At 49.5% G+C, this 8,592-nt stretch overlaps 1 pseudogene; it reads left to right on the top strand.

Moving 5' to 3' along the window:
* The window catches only part of LOC107108097, a 19,737-nt pseudogene extending 19,147 nt beyond the window's left edge, over positions 1–590 (top strand).
* The last annotated feature ends 8,002 nt before the right edge of the window (positions 591–8,592 follow it).

The raw sequence follows: 8,592 nt of genomic DNA, 5'->3' as shown, positions 1-8,592 counted from the left end.
TTAGGACGCCGGGCATGCTGGGGCAGGGCCACAACCATCGGAGAGAAAACTCTATGGTTTTCCCTCCGATGGTCGTGGCCCCGCCCCCAGTGTGCCCGGCGTCGTTACGTCACTTCCGGGTGATATGCGCATGGCTCTAGTCATCGCCCGGGAGTCCCCCGCTGCGGCTGAGAGACAACTTGGCAACCCTAACTGGGTGGGGGGTGCAAAGGAAAACCCACATGGGCAGACTGCAGAGCCAGTGGTGGAGTACTGGACAAATGGTCCCACAATGCTTGACTGCTGCAGATGAAGTTGTTCCACCATGCTGAAGCAACAGTCGGAGTGGCTCCACCCTCTCCCCTCCCCAAGCAGTCTCCTGTTCCCTCCCTTGCACCAGTTGCTCGTGGGCTGCATAAGAGCCTTGGACGGGCTGGTTCCGGCCCCCGGGCCTTATGTCTGACACCCCTGTCCTCGTGAATTATAGCTTTATTATGAGGATGAAGAAAGAGAAATCGCAGATACGCACCCAGTCCACATTGTCGCAAGCCTTGCAACGCCAAAGATATTTTGTAAAAGCTGGGACTCCTACTTTTTTGGTTTTGGCATGAGCACCGCAACCCTAAAGTCGGATTCGACTGGCTTTCGAGCAAGGGAACCTTTACCTTTACTTTTTACTTTCTCTAAAAACTACTTTTTTGGGGGGAAAGTTCACTGGCTTGAGTGAACGATCATGAACTTTTAAAAAAAATGAACATTAGCAGCACATGTCGTAACGAGCACCCTTTAGCTTTTCTAAACCGGGGACATCTCGTACATGTGTGCTTTACGTTTCTACCATCACAGTGACAACCAACTAGAACGTGTCCTGCTGGTCCCATAGGCGGGAATGTGAAAGACTGAATATTAATAAGGCTGCAGAACTGGAACTGGCATTTTATTACATTTCTGCATTTGTGAAGAAAGGGAAGAGATATCGCAGATATGCACCCAGTCCACATTGTCGCAAGCACTGCAACGCCGAAAGTATTTTGTAAAAGCTGGGACTCCTATTTTTTTGGTTTTGGTATGAGCACCGCAACCCTAGAGTCGGATTCGACTGGCTTTCGAGCAAGGGAACCTTTACCTTTACTTTTTACTTTCTCTAAAAACTACTTTTTTGGGGGGAAAAGTTCACTGGCTTAAGTGAGCGATTATGAACTTTTAAAAAAATGAACATTAGCAGCACATATTGTAACAAGCACCCTTTAGCTTTCTAAACCGGGGACATCTCGTACATGTGTGCTTTACGTTTCTACCATCACAGTGACAACCAAGTAGAACGTGTCCTGCTGGTCCCATAGGAAGGAATGTGAAAGACTGAATATTAATAAGGTTGCAGAACTGGGACTGGCATTTTATTACATTTCTGCATTTGACAGTGTAAGCGCTAACCTGATTTTCAGACTAAGAATCTGGTTCTCTCTCAATTTAAATTCGGTTAATTTAATAACACCCTACCTGCAGACCAACCACAGGTGTGGATCGGTAATTCTATAGCTGTATAGCGGCCTCTCCTAATGGCTTACCCCCCGCCCTCTTTTCCCTCTGTAACTAGCTTTTGAGATTTTATTCCACTTTTGTCTGAAGAAGTGTGCTTTGCACACAAAAGCTTACGCTTTGAATAAATCTTTGATAGTCTCAGAGGTGCCACTGGACTCAGACTTCGTTCAGCTGCTTCTTATTTTTTTAATTCACAATTTATTTGTTTCTGTAGTGAACAATAATACAGGTTATTCACCTTGTTTTCCATCAGTCTATATTATTCACCCCCAAAATTATTAATAATAGAAAATGTTCTCAAACTAATCCACTAACTTCTGTTATACCGAATTACTAACCGAGAATTGCTTCCTATTCTGAATCCTATTATCTCATCACGCCCGTTAGATATAATTCCATTTAGTTTCCTGAGTTCTTTTCCCGTATTCACATTAGTTATTTTCAACATAATAACATACAATGGACATTCTTCCATATACTGTTTACTATTAAATACTTCCAAACTAATTTCTTCTTCAGAAAATCCAGCATCACCTAAAAAAAAATACCAAAAGCCTTCCCTCCTCCTGTGAGAAGACTTGGGGGGGGGGCACTCCCCCTCCCTCCTCATTACACCCACTGTTTGAAGTTAAAATTAATTAATTGCCTTCTCACCCCATAGCATATAAAGGTAAAGGTTCCCTTGCTTGAAAGCCAGTCGAATCCGGCTCTAGGGTTGTGGTGCTCATCTCCGTTTCAAAGCCGAAGAGCCAGCGCTGTCTGAAGCCATTCCCGTGGTCATGTGGCCGGCATGACTAAACACCAAGGCGCACGGAACGCTGTTACCTTCCCACCGAAGGGATACCTATTTATCTACTTGCAATTTCTTGCTTTCAAACTGCTAGGTTGGCAGGAGCTGGAACTAGAGACGGGAGCTCACTCCGTCATGCGGCAACTCGGGTCTCGAACTGTTGAACTACTGACCTTCCACAGCCTGCAGTTCAGCATCTTAACCACTTGAGCCACCGCAGCTCCTCATAGCACTATAAACCCCATCTATTATACCATTTTAGAAAAAGGCTCTATTTCAGCTGGTTCTGACCAACACGGCGACCCACCCAAAGCTGCCTTTTCATCAGATTGCAGATAACTGCTTTCAGGCATCTGAATTATTACTGTCTTCCTTCACTCCCATTCCTTTAGTGTCCTATGGCACCCATGGGGACTGAGAGCCAATGAAGTAAAGTGGTTGGGTGGTGGGGGGTGAAGTGGGCAAATTCTCCAACCACATCTGGATTTCTGCCTACTTTTGAGTCCTCCGAGTTCTGTCCCTTCTCAGTGTCTCGCCCAAAGCCCTCAAAAGCAGGTGGTGACCTACCTGTGGCCTGTAGGGTTGCCAGCTCCGGGTTGGGAAATACCTGGAGATTTGGGGGGTGGAGCCTTGAGGAGGGCGGGGTTTAGGAAGGCTAGGGGATTCCATGTGGTGTAATGCCATAGAGACCACCTTCCACTGCGGCCATTTTCTCCAGATGAACCGATCTCTGTTGCCTGGAGATCAGTCATGACAGCAGGAGATCTCCAGCTACCACCTGGAAGTTGGCAACCCTAGTGGCCTGCTGTTCCACTGGGCTGGTCTTAATAGCCCCAGAACCTACTAGAGTTGCCCACCTCCAGGTGGTGCCTGGAGATCTCCTAGAATTACAATTCATCTCCAGATGAGCAAGATCACATTCCCGGGAGAAAATGGCTGCTTGGGAAGGTGGACTCTATGGCACTATACCCTGATGAGGTCCCTCCTCAGGGTTTGCTCTCAAATCTCCAGGAATTTTCAAACCCGGAGTTGGCAGCTTTAGACCCTGGACTGTTTAATGGCTTCCCACCAGCGGTACTTGATGCTGCGGTCCAACAGGATGAGACTCCTAAGCAGGGGTCATTTCCTGCAGGAGCGCACAGGAGCGGAGCTCCAGCAGTAAAGAGCCCAGGGGGCGGGAACATGCAACAAGCCCCACCTCCTGCTCCCAGCAGCCCTCAGTCAGAGCAAGAAGGAGCCAGGTAAACTGCAGAGATCCCCCCCCCAGCTCCCCAGTCCAAAACAGTCCAGTGGCGCCTTTAAGACCAAGTTTTATTCAGGTACAAGCTCTCCCTCCTCTGCGAGGACCGATCTGCACGTTCCCCCCCCCAAATAGCTAGCGATCCAAAACAGTCCAGTGGAGCCTGAGCGGTGGGCGTTGCCTTCTGACACACTTCCGGTGATGTCAGGGGGTGTGGCATATGCAAATAAGGTATGCTAATGAGCTATGCTAATGAGCTCCTGCACCTCTTTTTCTACGAAATGACCCCTGCTCCTAACAAATCATTGTGGCTAGAAGGCCAAAGAAAAACAAAAGCGGGGAGTGAAACTGATCGGAAGCTGCAAAGGCGGCTTCCCTTTCTTTCCCCAGCCTCACCACCACTGCGGGGCTAGGCCCACTGGGCGTGGAGTTGTCTGGCTTCATCAGGTGGAGGGGCAGGGCTCATGGGTGGTGGGGCTCTGCCCCCACATGCCCTGCCGTGGCTACAGGCCTGCCTCAGAGAATGTCCACAGCACAGTGTGGTTCAGACCCTCCTCCCGTGCCTCAGTTCCTTCTTTCGGTGAGGGAGGCGGCTGAGTTTATTCTGCTGTTGCAGCCGCTGCTGCCACATAACGTTGCATACTGTCATCGCACTGCAGCTTATGACTGATTTATTCAGGAACGTTTCTGTGCCGCTTTCCTGCAGCTCAAAGCCGTCGACAGTAAAAACCCGGCTTAACGACCAATTAGAATGAATCGATTATTTGATTTAGCCTCTAGCTAACAACTCTGTAACAAACCAGGTGAGGGAAAGAATGCGCTTTGAAGCCCTTTCTAAGGGTGGGTAGGGTCACAGACAACTCTCAATGTCGAGGATTAGCTTGTTCCATAACGTTGGGGTGATCTAGGGTTGCCAGTTCTGGCTTCGTTCCCAGCAGGGGACTTTGGGGGAGGCGTTCCCGGAGAGGGTGGGGGATCCCCAACTCGATGATGTCATGTTGGGGATGTCCCCGCCCCCAAGAATAACCATCCGTGGCCACCCCTCTCCCAGTCCTCCTGCGAGTTTTATAGGGCCTGCAGACCAGGTGGTAAGGTAAAGGTTTCCCTTGCTCGAACTGCTAGGTTGGCAGGAGCTGGAACTAGAGATGGGAGTTCACTCCATCATGCGGCACCCGGGTCTCGAACTGCTGAACGACCGACCTTCCACAGCCTGCAGTTCAGCGTCTTAACCACTTGAGCCACTGCAGCTCCATCTAAGGATGTACCAACTAGATAAAGCTTATGTTAAGTTTTACAGCCCAATTCTCCCTATGAAAATGGACTGATACAAAACTGGAGGGAAACTGGGGAGAGTTCCCTCTAAGCTGAGTTCGTGTGAGCTAGCTCACCATTTGTTAGCCTCCTAGGTAAAGGTACCCTTGATCGAAAGCCAGTCGAATCTGACTCTAGGGGGCGGTGCTCATCTCCGTTTCCAAGCCGAAGAGCCAGCACCCCCCCCACCTCTTTTTCTACAAAATTATCCCTGCTCCTAAGAAATCGTTAAGTGGCTAGAAGGCCAAAGAAAAACAAAAGCGGGGAGTGAAACTGATCGGAAGCTGCAAAGGCGGCTTCCCTTTCTTTCCCCAGCCTCACCACCACTGCGGGGCTAGGCCCACTGGGCGTGGAGTTGTCTGGCTTCATCAGGTGGAGGGGCAGGGCTCATGGGTGGTGGGGCTCTGCCCCCACATGCCCTGCCGTGGCTACAGGCCTGCCTCAGAGAATGTCCACAGCACAGTGTGGTTCAGACCCTCCTCCCGTGCCTCAGTTCCTTCTTTCGGTGAGGGAGGCGGCTGAGTTTATTCTGCTGTTGCAGCCGCTGCTGCCACATAACGTTGCATACTGTCATCGCACTGCAGCTTATGACTGATTTATTCAGGAACGTTTCTGTGCCGCTTTCCTGCAGCTCAAAGCCGTCGACAGTAAAAACCCGGCTTAACGACCAATTAGAATGAATCGATTATTTGATTTAGCCTCTAGCTAACAACTCTGTAACAAACCAGGTGAGGGAAAGAATGCGCTTTGAAGCCCTTTCTAAGGGTGGGTAGGGTCACAGACAACTCTCAATGTCGAGGATTAGCTTGTTCCATAACGTTGGGGTGATCTAGGGTTGCCAGTGCTGGCTTCGTCCCCAGCAGGGGACTTTGGGGGGGCGTTCCCGGAGGGGGTGGGGGATCCCCAACTCGATGATGTCATGTTGGGGATGTCCCCATCCCCAAGAACAACCATCCGTGGCCACCCCTCTCCCTGCAGACCAGGTGGTACGGTAAAGGTTTCCCTTGCTCGAGCTGCTAGGTTGGCAGGAGCTGGAACTAGAGATGGGAGTTCACTCCATCATGGGGTCTCGAACTGCTAAACGACCGACCTTCCACAGCCTGCAGTTCAGCGTCTTGACCACTTGAGCCACTGCAGCTCCATCTAAGGATGTACCGACTAGATAAAGCTTATGTTAAGTTTTACAGCCCAATTCTCCCTATGAAAATGGACTGATACAAAACTGGAGGGAAACTGGGGAGAGTTCCCTCTAAGCTGAGTTCGTGTGAGCTAGCTCACCATTTGTTAGCCTCCTAGGTAAAGGTACCCTTGATCGAAAGCCAGTCGAATCTGACTCTAGGGGGCGGTGCTCATCTCCGTTTCCAAGCCGAAGAGCCAGCACTGTCCGAAGATGTTTCCGTGGTCATGTGGCTGGCATGACTAGACGCTGAGGCGCACGGAACGCTGTTCCCTTCCCACCGAAGTGGTACCTATTTATCTACTTGCAATTTCTTGCTTTCAAACTGCTAGTTGGCAGGAGCTGGGGCCAGAGACGGGAGCTCACTCCGTCACGCGGCACTCGGGTCTTGAACTGCTGAACTACCGGCCTTCTGGTCTGCAGCTCAGCGTCTTAACCACTTGAGCCTCCGCAGGTGGAGGGCCCTTTAAATCTTGCAGGAAGGGAGGGAGGGGGTGGCCGCTGGCCACATGCCTGACCTCCAAGTGGTCCCCACTGGCCAGAAACATTGAAATGTTTCTAGCTGGTGGGGCCCTGCGCACCTGAACTCCAAGCAGCAATGCCACTTGGAATTCAGGCACACGAGGCCCGGTCTCTACCTTGCTTCTGGCAATGACAGTTCTTATTTCCTGCACTGTTGGTATTGTGGTGGGGGAGGGGGCTGATTTGAAGAGCAGAGATGAAATTGGGGGCCTATGTAGGTTTTCTCGATGATACATGAGTCCCAGGCCTTGGAGGGCTTTCAAAGTCTTTACATCTGTTTATCCTGACAGAACCAAGGGAGAATTGACACAATCGGTGCTGGGGTAGAGTGACTAAACCAAAGGTACTACTTCTGTTTCGGCATATGACCTAACTGGATTGGATCATGTGGGTGCTTTCAATTTTTGTTGCCTAGTTCCATTAACGCTTTGGCTGGGGTTTTAAATATATTGTTGTGTTGCTTGCCATGCCTGCACTCTGTCACTAGAGGTCGCTGTAGGGCGCTGTGCACAGCAGCAGACCCCCCAAAAAAGTCTCACTTGTAAAAGAGAATAAAACAAATAGCTTGAAAAACACCTTTCCATCATTCCTTCCTTCATGTTTCCAGTTTGAAGGAGCCAAACAAACTGGAATTATAAGACTAGGTCACCATGAGCTTCTAGTTTGCACCCCTCATGGAAAATTAACATTTCTCTTGCTAGTACCACATTCCAGTCATTTAAGTGGGGTTTGCAAAGAGAAAAGTTCCCTGTGGACTGTTCTGATAGCTTTTAATGTGCTCAAAAAGAAAAAAAACTCACAACATTAAATGCTATAAAATTAAGTATGGGGAGACAGGGAATTAACGAGAGTCTTGGTTGCTTCGGAGGAGGGGAAAAACCCTCTTCCCAACGTCTGCCAATTTTGACAGCCAGATTATCCTCTGGCTGCTAATGGGTCTCATGTTTCCAAAGAGCGCAGTTAGCAATCTGTGCGGGCCTACGAATGTTGTCGGGCTCCTAACAAGCTCCCCTCACGTATCGATGAATTTCCTTTCCCCGAAGTGCCGTATTTTTGCTAATAATTAGAAAAATTGCCAGGAGGACGGGGGTGCCAATTTAGAGCTGCACCTGATTTGTGAAATACCCATCGGGGACATGCCGAGCGTATTTGTGGAAGGGAGGGGAGCGCTCAGTTCTATCCGTTCCCCACCGCTGCCGTGAGGATACAAACCTGTGATTAAAATGAACCTGAGATTACAGTCTGAGGAGGGGTAGGAGAAGAAGTAGCTCACCAGGTCTTTGACGCCTCTTCAATGTGATTAAAATGAACCTGAGATTACAAACTGAGATGGGGGAGCAGACATAGCAGCTCACCAGGTCTTTGACGCCTCTTCAAAGACCACATGCTGGGGGGAAAGCACAAAGGAAGGAGGAGGAGGAGGAGATTGGATTTATACCCTGCCAGATAATGAAACTGAAGCTCCAATACTTTGGCCACCAAATGAGAAGGGAGCACTCACTGGAGAAGACCCTGATGCTGGGAAAGATTGAAGGTCAAAGAACATAAAGAACATAAGAACATAAGAGATGCCAATGTTGGATCAGGCCAAAGGCCCATCCAGCCCAACACTCTGTGTCACACAGTGGCCAGAAATACCAGGTGCCATCAGGAGGTCCACCAGTGGGGCCAGGACATTAGAAGCCCTCCCACTGTTGACCCCCCCAAGCACCAAGAAGACAGAGCATCACTTGCCCCAGAGTCCCTATCTATACCTTGTGGCTAATAGCCACTGATGGACCTCTGCTCCATATGCTTATCTAATTCCCTTTTGAAGCCATCCATGCTTGTAGCCGCCACCACTTCCTGTGGCAGTGAATTCCAAGTGTTAATCACTCTTTGGGTGAAGAAGGACTTCCTTTTATCCGTTCTAACCCGACCACTCAGCAATTTCATGGAGTGCCCACGAGTTCTTGTATTGTGAGAAAGGGAGAAAAGTACCTCTTTCTCTACCTGCTCTTTCCCATGCATAATCTTATAAACCTCGATCAT

This window comes from Gekko japonicus, unplaced genomic scaffold, assembly GCF_001447785.1.
Source record: "Gekko japonicus isolate JY-2015 unplaced genomic scaffold, Gekko_japonicus_V1.1 scaffold1014, whole genome shotgun sequence".
NCBI classification, from domain to species: domain Eukaryota; kingdom Metazoa; phylum Chordata; class Lepidosauria; order Squamata; family Gekkonidae; genus Gekko; species Gekko japonicus.
The sequence above is the reverse complement of the archived record's forward strand: the minus strand, read 5'-3'. Positions and strand labels throughout refer to the sequence as shown.